The following is a 12,233-nucleotide window of genomic DNA, read 5'->3' on the forward strand; positions in this document are numbered from 1 at the left end:
TCTTTTCTGACAACAATGCTAATGCCAGTATTTTCTCCTTAGGAAATTTCCATTCAGTGACACAATTTCTGTTTGTGTTTTGGCCTGTGTGTTGTTATCAACTAGCCAATTTGACAGTTGACGGGTTGCCAGAATAACCTGTAAAAACGTAAACCCAGTGCGCTACAGCTGTAACGTTAGGACAGCCATGAAAGCAGCAAACAAACAAACAAGATCAATGGAGAGGGGACTGCGTATTTCTCCAACGCTCCATTGTTCAGACCTCTCTATAACCCGAAAAATTTCCTTTGGTCCTGCAGCCCACTAGTTCAACGTCCCTTTGTTTCAAAAAAATAAACCCAGGTGATCCGCAATAGCCTATATGGTCGGAGCAATGGGATGTCAAAGGAGTGGGTTTATTTTTTTTATAACTAAGGGACGTTGGACTAGTGGACTGTAGGACTAAAGAGAATTTTTCGGGTTATAGAGAGGTTGGAACAGTGGAGCGTTGGACAAATAACATGGTACCAGAAGGTGATAGATTCGGCATGTTTCTAAAAGTTGCGTGACCAGAGACGAAACAAAACCCCAGGTAAATATTGGAGATGTATTTCAAAGATGGAGACAGCTGGTCCTTTCTTTAGAGCACTGCATGGTCAAGTTTCTCCATGAATCTGACTTGATATAGCTTCATACTCCCACCCATAGTCTGAGGTCATTAGGTCAGGGGCTATTAGTGGTTCCCCACACTCAGTTTAAAACTAGAGGGGATCGATCATTCCAAGAAGTGGCTCCGAGGCTGGGGAATGACTTGCCTCCCTCTCGACGTTATGTGAACTCTGTCGACTCTTTTAAAAAGCAATCAAAGACTCTTCTGTTCAAGCAGGCTTTTAGTTAGTTGAGGTTTTTATGGTTGTTGTTTTCTATTTTTATTTAAATGGTCATGTATTTCAATTACTTGTATTGTATTACATTTTATTGTGAAGCACTTTGTAATTTTTATCTGTGAAAGGTGCTATACAAAAAAACTTTACTTACTTACTTATAGTTTAGAGACCAAAAGGACGCAGAGTTGGCTAATTTCCTCTTGAACAGATGAGTATTAACTTTAGGCTAATTTATCACGGCTTCAAGGGACAGGCATTTCATGTAATTTCAACATTTGTGTACTCTCATTGAATTATATAGCTAGAGTACCTGGGTTGGTTACGCGCAAAAACAATTGAGACCCAGCCAGTAAAGTGATTCCGACTGGTCCTGGCTAACGCCGCCATGTTAACCGAGCTAACTGCTAACGTTACGGAGGACCAGGCAAGCGGGCAGACAACGGCGTTTTATTTTAAGTCACAAGGGCGGGGCTGTGAATCGGAAAGAGAGGACCGTGAGTTAGCAGTGTGTTTAGCAATTATTGTTGTGTCGGGTGGAGAGGACATCAAGGTAGTGTTATTTTTAATGATTTTCACTGTAATTCTGAGCCTAGGAAGTGTGTCTGTACGTATGGGTGGAAAGGATGACGAGGTTGTTGTGTTTTTAGCGGTACCTACTGTAATTCTAAGATGAACAACTGTGTGTTAGTTGGGTATAGAGCTCCGTGTGAGTACGGGGTTTTATGACTGTCAGTATAGCCAGAATCTAACGTTAGCTACTCCGCTGTGCTGTGAAGTAATGTCTGGCTATGTGAGACAAGCGTCTAGCAACATTGTTGTGGATGCTGCAGTCTCAGCCTGGCAACCTCCGTGAACTTTCAGTCTGGGGAGGAGGGGGCGGGGGAGACAACTCTCTCCAGTATTTTGAATTTGTACTGCAGTAATTATTTTAAATGCTAGCTGTCAAGTATTACACATTGCACCTTTAATTCTCTTAGCCATTTTTGTTGCAGCGCCTGGTGTAAATATTCTTTATCCTGGGGGGGACAATGGTGTTAAACTCTAAACTGTAGTCAATGCAGCGCAAACTCACATAGCTTTCTTTCTTTTCCTGGTGAGATAGGGTGGTGTGGAGGATGTGTGCTAGGGTGTCTTCCATTGATTGGTCAGGAGAGTTGACAAACTGTAATGGGTCCACAGTGCTGGATAGTGAGGAGCAGATGTAATCCTTGACCAGTTGTTCAAAGCATTTCATCACTATATTCAGGCAGTCTGACCTGGTTTTCTTGGACTTCTTGAAGAATGTGGGTATGATAGACTAAGCCAGTGACAGGTTTGATATTATTGTGAATACAGGCGCTGGTTTATTTCTTTTGTCTGCCTCTTAAACCAGCCTCTCAGGCTCATAATGTAAAGTTTTCTCCCCTGACATCGTGATGTATCCTAAATGCATCTTGAGTGACATTTGAACAGAATTGTACACATTTGAGCATTGCAGTGGCTGCTTCGTGTCATGTGTGCTAGAGAAAAACAGTACATCAGGTTACATTAAACAGTTTTGTTGCAGAAAGACTAAATGCACACTAAAAAGTGCGTTATGTACTTTTTCATTCTGGATTTGCAATTCTGATTGCACAGTGCATATGCATTTTGAATTTTTACAAGTATTTTCAGGCATTTTTCTCTTCAACGGTTGTCATTAGAGAGGTGACAGGAATTAAGGGAGGGGACTGACATGTATCAAAGGTCACCAGCGTTAAATCAAACTGTGAACACTATCACAACCGCCAGGCCACCATGACGCCCCACATACGTGGACAATGTTTCCAGGATCCCAGTGTTCATTTTGGCTGGGTTCACTCCTGTATTTTAATGTGTTCAAAGTGTGTGAACAAGGCCTAATTGTATTGCGATCAGACACTGCCCTAATTAGTTCATTGTCTTAAGAGGTTGGCTCTGTGTGTTTATTTTTTTACCCTGAGATGAAGACCACCACTGTGAACAACAAGCCATTAGCAAGATGTCAACAACATGAGTGCCTTGAGGTACGCAGACCCTTCTGTTAATTTGGTTAAGTAAGCAAGTGTTATCTATAAACAAGCTATTTGGTCCGCAAGTGGAGTTTACTTCCATAAACAAATCTCTTTTGGGTGAGCTGGGGATTACTGGGAGTAGAGAGACGGGGGAGTTTTCTGAAGGAAAGGGGGAGGGGTGAAGGGAGGGGAAAAGAGGAGAGATATTTGAACAAGAGTTCTTGCTTCTGGTTGATTCCAGCTGGGCTAGAAGGCCTTTGGAGCACAATAAGCTCAAGAGCTGCAGAACCAACTAACAAACTAATGGCCCGCCCTCTGTGACTCTACCCCGTACGTACACACACACACACACACACACACACACACACACACACACACACACACACACACACACACAGGGCAGTGAATGGGTGGGTTCGAAGGGCTTGTTAGGAGAAGGGGGTGAGGAGAGGGAGGAAGGGGCAGAATTAGGGGCTATTTAGAAGAAACGGGAAATGAGAGGAAGGGATTAGGAATCAGATGGAAAAGATGGGTTTGTGAGAATGAATCTACAACAAGGTTTAGCTTCAGATTTGGGATTAATCAACCAGATGCATAAAGATGGGTATGGGATGCATTCCTTTGCTTCTTAACAATCTTACTTCAGTGAAATAATTAGCCAAGTCATTAGGAAAGTATTTGCTTATTCAACATCTGCTTAATATTAGAAGAGATTTACAGAGGTGACATTGTTCCATGGAGTTGCCCTGAGGTGACCTAAGATGTTTTTGAAAAAATGGGATGAAACAATTAAGTAAAAAATGGTTTCCCAATGATCAAATGCTGCAGTGTGTTTTCCATAAGAGAAAGAATGGAAAGGGTGCCTGAGAGCTAGTTTGGGGAGATGAAAAAAGCACAGAGGGGAGAACGGGAAGGGTAGGAGAGCTAGTTAATCCATAATCACAACAGAGGGTATGTGTGTGTGTGTGTGTGTGTGTGTGTGTGTGTGTAATGGTGGCACATACACGCACACAGCCTATTGAAACTTGAATGATTAAGTGAAGTCATCCTCTACAGCCCCACACAGGTTTCTTCAGATAAAAGGCTACTATTGCCATTGAAATATTAAGGCGAGGGGAGGAGGGGTCTGTGGACCTGATGAACATCTGCTCCTCTATTCCTCCCCTTTTATTTCCGCCCCCTTCACTACCTTCATTCACTCACAATGTACCCCCTGCCCCATTCACGTGTGTGTGTGTGTGTGTGTGTGTGTGTGTGTGTGTGTGTTAGTGCTTACAGAAAGCCTTTGGGATCCACAGAGAGAGTTTGGGATTTAGGAAGAAAGTTCCCCTGGTTGCAGTGAGCTTTTAGCAGTTGGTACCCTCAGTGTAAGTAGTATGTGATATAATCAGTGCCACCACCTTTCCATCCAATCTTAGCATCTATTCTGTGGAAATCAAAAAAATTATACTGACTGTCACTGGTAGGACAATATATCCAGAAACGCACAGTAGGGTTCTACTTACAGGGCAGAGGTCATAACCTGACCTTTGAACTCTGACATTACCTCCTCCCTCACTCGCCCACTGGAATTCACTCCTGTGGATTCAATTAGAAAGCTGCAAGAGAGGAGGACATATCATGTATTAAAACAAGATAACAGTAACACATGTCTGCAGAAGGTGTAGCAATGGAAAAGGAGACAATGTCTGAGAGTGATAGAGGAGAGTTCAGATCAGTTCTTTTTACTCATTTGTTTTGGATTAAAGTGGCAAACATACATACATACGTACATACTGGGAATACACTGTGTGACCTTTGTATTACCTTGTTGACGGTTGCTGTAAAAATAAAGTTTCAATGCCTTTCCGTGATATTTTACACAAAAGTGGGCTTCCAACTTGGTGGAAAGGCCATTTTCTGTTTCAACATGGCAATGTTCCCAAGCACAAAGCAGGGTGTTTAGAGAGGTAGGTTTCCGAGTTCGGTGCAGATGAACTGTTCCAGAGTCTTGACCTCATGCCCATTCAACATTTTGGGATTAATTGGAACATAACATTTACATCCTGTACGATCAAACTGAGATCTTGTTGTCATATGCTCTATTTCTTACTGCCCTCTGCTGGGTTAAGATTGCAAAAACAGCATCACAACCATTGATTTTACTGTCCTCCGGCTATACACAGTCAGATCTAGTTGTAAAAACCACATAGGATTAGACCCAAATGAGTCACAGGATTGCTTTTGATGTCTTATATAATCATATAATGACTAATCTGCTAATATCTGAGGTAATGTTAATTCTGCACAACAGGGGTGAGAGTCACTAACATTAACTCTTCTACCTCAAATTCTGCAGGCAAGTTATTTAATGGTGTTGCACCCGCCGCTGTGTCTATTTTCTTTTATAAAACAGTAATCAAGTGTGCCAATATGAAAGTTATAATCACATTTCAATTAGAATTTCAAAATAAAATAGGCCCTCTGGCTGTCTGCACATACTAAGGCAGTTGTTATGGAATGCAGTACAGGTAACGGTAGCCTTCACTAGCAGCTTGCACAAGCTATTTAGTTTGCTTAAAGCTAAAGAAAGGCACACAATAATACTAACTAACTAACTGATCGAGACAACAGGAGAAGTGAAACAGCAGCCCCAATTTTTTGCAAGGTGAAATTACTTTTTTTTTTATCGGGTCTGGTGACTTTATAGACAGCATAGATTTGATCATTTTGTTTAATTGTCAGCGTTTTGTCTCATATTTTCAGGGTACAGCTATTGCTGGGTATTAAGTACTTTTACTTGAGTACAATAGTCTAGTACTCTTCCCATCCTTGCTGCACACACAACTCTTGACTTATATTGTAAAGTGCGTTATCAAAGTGCTTTGAGATTCATTTGAGCTGTTGTTAATAAAAGACATTGAAATAGATGTAATTTAAAAAGTATTAATGTAACACTACTAACTTGTCAAAGGTCATAGAGCTACATGATTTTATTGCCACACAGAAAAGTTGCTGTGTTATTTAGATTTGTTATAGGTGATTCATGTATATATAAAGAGATTATGTGCATTTGAATGGATGTCATTACAAATGCAAAAAACACCATACTTCAATTTACAGTTCCTCTGTATGTGTGATTCACCAGCGAGGGGAGCTGTTGCACCATTTCCAGTTAGTTTAGTGGCTTCACTGAGTGGATTAGACATAAGAAACACCATCAGGCTATGTATGCTATATATTTGTTTTTCATGTCTGTGCTGAATACTACTATACAAATGGTCAATATAACAGGTAAATTTGTTGAGACACACATATGGAGAAAGAGGCCAAAGCAGGGAGCCAGAGCTGTGAATAAAGACAGACACTGGTAGGAACTTACACAACCCTAGTTCAAGGAAGACAGTGTGTGTGTGCGTGCGTGTGTGTGTGTGTGTGTGTGTGTGTGTGTTAAGCAACAGTTCCTGGAGATGCTTATGAACCTAAAACAAAACAAACCAAAGCTTTGTTGCAATAAAACATATATGGGCCATCACTTTGTGTTTCTGTTTGCCTTATGTGTCACAAGAAGGAACAGCAAAGCCTTAAAAGTGCATAGTTCATTTAGAAAACAGGAAAAATATATGTAAAAAGGAATCAGATATTTCCAAAGAAAGATAAGTTAATATCAAGCTCGCTTTTTAAGCAAAGTATCCAATTAATGAGTAATTCATTTTATTTGAGGGAAAGTGGAGTCTTGATGTTTTAAATCAAAAGCAGGAACATGCTGAGCCATAAAGAGAGAGGGTTAGGGAAAGGGGGGGCAGAAAGCAAGAGAGTAGATAGAACAGCGATTAAAACTAGGGAGAGGCTGAAAGTGTTATTATAGTAAATGTAATAGTTCCTTTTTTAAATTAATTGTATGTTTTAAAAATCAAAGCCAAATAAAATAAGAATGCATGTGTGTGTGCCCATAAGTAAAAGAGACAAACAGAGAGAGAGAGTGAATCGGCTGTGTGCATTTCAAATATTCTACCTTGAAATAAATGTTTCTCCTGGTGTTCTAACAGCAATTTTAGGAGAAAGAATCCTGCCCAAAAGAGACTTTACTTAACTGAGATTTCAAAAATAATTGAACCCAGTCTGTACAAATCTGAAACCTAGGGTCTTTTTGTGAATGTACCAGAGTCAAACTTTACTTTAAATGCATAATTAGGACGTAAGCGCCACTAAGTGTGAGTGTTTTCGATCAAATGCCATTTTGCATGAGAATTGCTAGGGACACTACTGTGATAGCATCAATATCCCTATTTTTAAAACAAACTAAGAAGGCTCAACACAACATGAAACTTAGCTCAAAGGATCACCAAGGGCTCTACACATGAACTTAAGCATTAAGAAATGTTTGTGTACACAGAGTTCACTGAAAAGAAAGGTTTTTACAACTCATTTAACTGTTGGTTTTTCTGGTCAGCGTCCATCTACGCAGTCAAAAAGAGTCAATCTCGGAATACAACGTAACAGGGAGGAGAGTAAAGATGGAAAGTTCCTAAAGCTTAGTTCCATATAAATGCACAGATAATTTGTTGTTTTGTCAATATTGACCTTGTAGTTGAAAAAGGAGACTCTTATCAGAATGACATTTCCTCCTATGGAGTCCGTTCATTTGCATTCGGAGATGGACTCTTTTTGTCTGGCAAAGATTGCTGCGAGCGGAAACAACAGCAGCTAAGTGAGAAAACCTTTCTTTTGAGTAAACTCTTTTTAGACAAACAATGTTCTCAATGCTCGAGTTCATGTGTAGAGCCCCTGGTGATACTTCGAGCAAAGTTTCATGTTGTGTCGAGCCCTCTTCAGGTTTTAAAAATAGTGATTTTGATGTAATCATTGAAGTGCTAGCACTCCTATTCAAAAGGCCGTTTGACCAAAAACGAGAATATGGTGAATCTTAAAAGTGGCACTTACTTCCTAATTATAATTTTTAATCAAATGTTTGACTCGGGTACATTCACAAAAAGACCCTAGGTTGCATTTTGGTGAGAGTTACGCTTTAAGTAAAAGCTCAGAAAGGGACTTATTTTGTAATTGCCTCAGGCTTAAAGAGGAACAAGATCACTAATGTGAAAAGTGCAGTGATGTCAGGTGTTTGGATACTGATGTAAAGTCAAATGCAGAACGAGCGTCATAAGGAGCTGTGTTGCCACACATTTATTTATTGAAGCTGTTTAAAGGGGAACACAGACAGAACATCATATGTGCTACCCTGCAGTGTCAGGCATTTTTTTGTGTAAAAATCCCCAAGGTTTATAGGTTTTGTGTCAGGGCTGCTAAAGACGAGGAAAACCTATGACATCAGATTTGCAGTTTTTGTGACGACTCGAAGAGAACAGGAATGTTTAGTCCTGTTACATTCCGGGCAAATCCTTTGGTCATTTTAGTGAGATGAAACTGTGATACTAATGAGATGATGGGCGTGCATATTCCTTATCAGATTACATGTAATGAGAGTGGGTTGAATCCCATAAACTGCTGCTTTCCTGCTTCTTTAAAAGGATATCAGTACAGAATATAATATTAAACTTAAATTTACTGTAACTGATGTGTGTTCATCTTAAAAGCCTTGTTGTAAACAAGACATTTCCATCATAATGTGCAACAGGGGTCTTAAAATGTGTATTATTGTCAATTTCTTCTCTCAAAAAATGATGTGCTTCAACACATATAATTTATCTTTTAGGAGGCGGTATGTCCATGTGTAGCTCATGCAGTATTGCCACTATAAGGCTAACTAGCCTGTGTGTATGTCATCAGGGGGTTTATGTTTGCATTGTTGTGTGCACATGTACTTTTCAGTGTTTGTTAGTTTTATTTTCTGGTGGAATGTATGTTCATAACTCCTTTAGAGCAATGTCATTTTTTGTTTTGACGTGTTGTTTTTCTCCCATAACATGCAACCTCTATTTATGTCAGCTGTGATTTCTTTCTACCATATACCTTCTGCTTGTGTGACAATATAGTATTTATACATAATGGCTACATAGTGTGTGTGTGTGTATTGTAAAAAGAATAATAAAAACCTGAAAAACAAAACATTTGATTCAACCCAACTTGAATAGCAATGTTAAAATATTAGTGGATGTGTGGATGTGAGCATCAGTGTGTCTGGGATAATTCCCAGTCTGTATATTCTTGCACAACGTGCATAACTGTGTCCAGGCAACAGGTCATAATATTGATAAGTGTGTTTGATCAGATGGGTATTGAAAGATCTGGAGCCTCATATCAAATTACCTCTTCCACTTTCTTTTATTTATGTACTGGTATCCAGGGAAGTTGTTATAAAAACAGTTCTTGTGTGTGGACATACTCACATAGGTGCATTTAGGTGTATTTTTCCTTCATTTCCTTATAAGAGTTGGGATGAAGGCTATTTGCCCGTGTCTGCATTATGCATCTCTGTGTGTATGTGTTTGTGTAATTATCGGTTAGGGTTTCTGATAGGAAGTGTCTGTTCCACAACTGTTTCCTGTGACAACATCCCCCAGTAGTTTCCATTTTTTGTACCAACCTACATGTCTGTCGACTGTCTGTTAGTCATGGCAATTGTTTCATGATGTTAGTGTCCTTTTAAAAATGCTTATTTTGTCATGTATCCCTCCCTGCCCAAGATGTATCCCTGGGGAAATGACCAGATGTACATGTTAACCATTGTTACAGCCTCATAAATACAAGATTATTGTTGGTGCTCATCCAAAACCGGCTAGATCTGCTGCCCAGCAGTAAAGGTTGCTCATTAGACCTCTTTGTGATGAGAGCATGCTTGGCAAAGAAATATTTATGACTAAGACTTGTACTTATATGTACAATTAATTACTTTATTTGTGGCAGTGATGACAGAGATTACTACACAAACATTAACATTCAGTTTTTGTTTGAAAGCGTCTCTAAGTGATGAGTGCTCTAGCCAGAGTAATGTAAACATTATGTCATGGTAAATTGGTGTGTGTGTGTGTGTGTGTGTGTGTGTGTGTGTGTGTGTGTGTTTGTGTGTGTGTGTGTAAAAAGCATACCCAGAGACTTGGCTGTATTCTCCTGGGAACAAATATGAGAGGAGAGAACGCACACCTCTGGGAACAACCATCATGAAAATCCCCAATCAGTTTTTTTTCCCAATGCTAACAAGTGCTTATTAAGACTTCGTTGGGCTGCAAGTTAAATGCTCTGCCCACCATCAGAATCTCTGCTTCCCTTTTTTTTTTTTTTTTTTTTTTTTTTTACAGCCGTCTGTACTGCTAAACCACCTCCCAAAACAAGTCACTTCCCAAAAGTTGTACGCATGCATGGATGTACCCTGTCATTTGTAACTTCCCAATACAAGCTTGATCACTTCAGAACCACGTGGTTGACGTGGTTACAATGTTTTTTGTTTGTGCGTTATAGTGATTTCTTGACCGCTGCTTTCTTCTGATGTTAAAGAGTTACTGTGTGAGGAGTGGACGGAGTGGGGATACATTAAGTCTGACGCTGTAATAATTGTACTATTTGCTGCATGAGAAGTCTCCACATAATCTAGTGCATTCCAATACAAAACTCCTAAATGTAGTTTATCTTTATCATGATAGGGTAAATAAATTGGAGTAATGCATAGAAGTTCATTCTTGATCTTGGGATCAGTATTTGTGTCAAAACAATCTCAACTCAAGGTGTACTTACCAGTTTTTGTGTGTTTTCAACCACATTTCATGGCCTTCATCAGCTAATCAGTTGTTGTAGTCATGTAACTGACGTTCCACAATTAGGTTACATTATGACACGTGAGCCAGTTTCATTTGCTGATCTCCTCTCCTCTATTTTTCTCTTCTCTCCTTTCCTCTCCTTGTTTCCTCTCATCTCCTCAATTCCTTTCCTCTCCTTTACTTTCTTCTCCTCCCCTCTCCTCTTCTCTCCTCTACGTTTCTGTGATGCTTATTTTCATAAGAAGGCATTTTGCTGGTCTCTGCACTGCTGGTGTCACTTTGGTATGTATTCCTGGGAGGGATGCCAAGGCTAAACACACATACGCCATATCCATTCCTTTCCTTTCAAAAACCAAACTAACCACACACACACACACACACACACACACCTCGCTAACCACTTCATTTTCTTCCCACCTGTATAAACATAGCAGTGTGTGTATGTGCATATGTGTGGGAACGTTTCCTCACAGAGAGGCCTATTGTCCTCCAGGTTAAGATGTGTGTGCTGTGTCATGAATTGGCTCGGCCCACTGCTGATTTTAGCTTACTAAAACTAAAACACTGGACCTAAAAAAAACACGTCCACTGACAAGAAGCAGCTGAGCTTTACAGTAATACTGCTCCCTCAGCGTCGAGACTTTGGTCTTTCTGAGGATCAGGCAGGGAATCACAATGTCTAAAAAGCTGTGACCCATAGAAAATATTGTCGCAGACAATGAGCATATTGTCTGCTGTAGAGGCGACTATTTAGATAACAGATGATGCGGGTGAATATGTAAATGGAGGAGAAGAAAAAAAACTAACAAATCAGTTTTTAATGTTCTATGATGATGTATAATGTTTGTGTACACCACTAATGTTTGAATAAATTTGGCCCTTTTAAATGATTTCAGTAATGATCTGACAAATAAAACAAAAAGGATTTACTTTTGAGGAATTGTGCTATTTTTCCAATTTAGCCAGAGTCAATCAAGCGCATAGATGCATTGTTAGTTCTGTGCTGTTGGGAAGTGTTGAATTGTGTGACAAGCTGTATATGACCTAACCTAGTGTGTATAATACAGTCGCTTTCCGGTTTACAAGCTTAAAGTGCCCATATTATGAAAAAAAAATCACTTTTTCTGGGATTTGGGGTGTTATTTTGTGTCTCTGGTGTTTCTACACGCATCCAAACTTGGAGAAAAAAACATTCATGCTGTTTTGAGTGAGATACAGGTTTTTGGATGTCCCAGGTTTTTTCCTGCCTCCAATCTCTGGGTGAGCATGTCAGAATCAGCACGGCCGACTATGTCATCGGCCGAAACATTTGGTGCGTGCTAACCACTTTAGCTAATAACACATCAGCTACCTGTTTCTCCAACTTCGGTCAGTACAAGGCAGGATTAGCCTGGAGACTTCTTCTAAATGAGGGTGCACTTCCAACTTTGCGTGGAGTACCTGCAGACAAGGGACAATTTATTTTGTAGATTAGGGTGAACTTGTGTGTGTTGTAGCTGGGTTTTGCCATTGAGAACGAGGTGGCTAACAGCTAGCAATGCTAGCTTCTAGCTAGTAGCTACTGCGCAGTACCTAGCTACTGAGCATGTGCGACTCCCAGCAAAGAAAGAATAGAAGTGAGATGCTTCATTCTGCAGCTAAAACAGAGAGCTCAACACACA

The 12,233-nt window shown here is 39.9% G+C and overlaps 1 long non-coding RNA gene across 1 annotated transcript in view; it reads left to right on the forward strand.

The window, feature by feature from the left end:
- Positions 1 to 12,088, forward strand: part of LOC116684324 (uncharacterized) — a 19,932-nt gene extending 7,844 nt beyond the window's left edge. Inside the window, exon 3 of the long non-coding RNA XR_004330780.1 lies at positions 11,920 to 12,088. This is a non-coding gene — a long non-coding RNA (uncharacterized LOC116684324). The remainder of the gene's footprint in view (positions 1 to 11,919) is intronic.
- The last annotated feature ends 145 nt before the right edge of the window (positions 12,089 to 12,233 follow it).

The sequence above is a fragment of the Etheostoma spectabile genome, chromosome 3, assembly GCF_008692095.1.
Source record: "Etheostoma spectabile isolate EspeVRDwgs_2016 chromosome 3, UIUC_Espe_1.0, whole genome shotgun sequence".
Taxonomy (NCBI): Eukaryota; Metazoa; Chordata; class Actinopteri; order Perciformes; family Percidae; genus Etheostoma; species Etheostoma spectabile.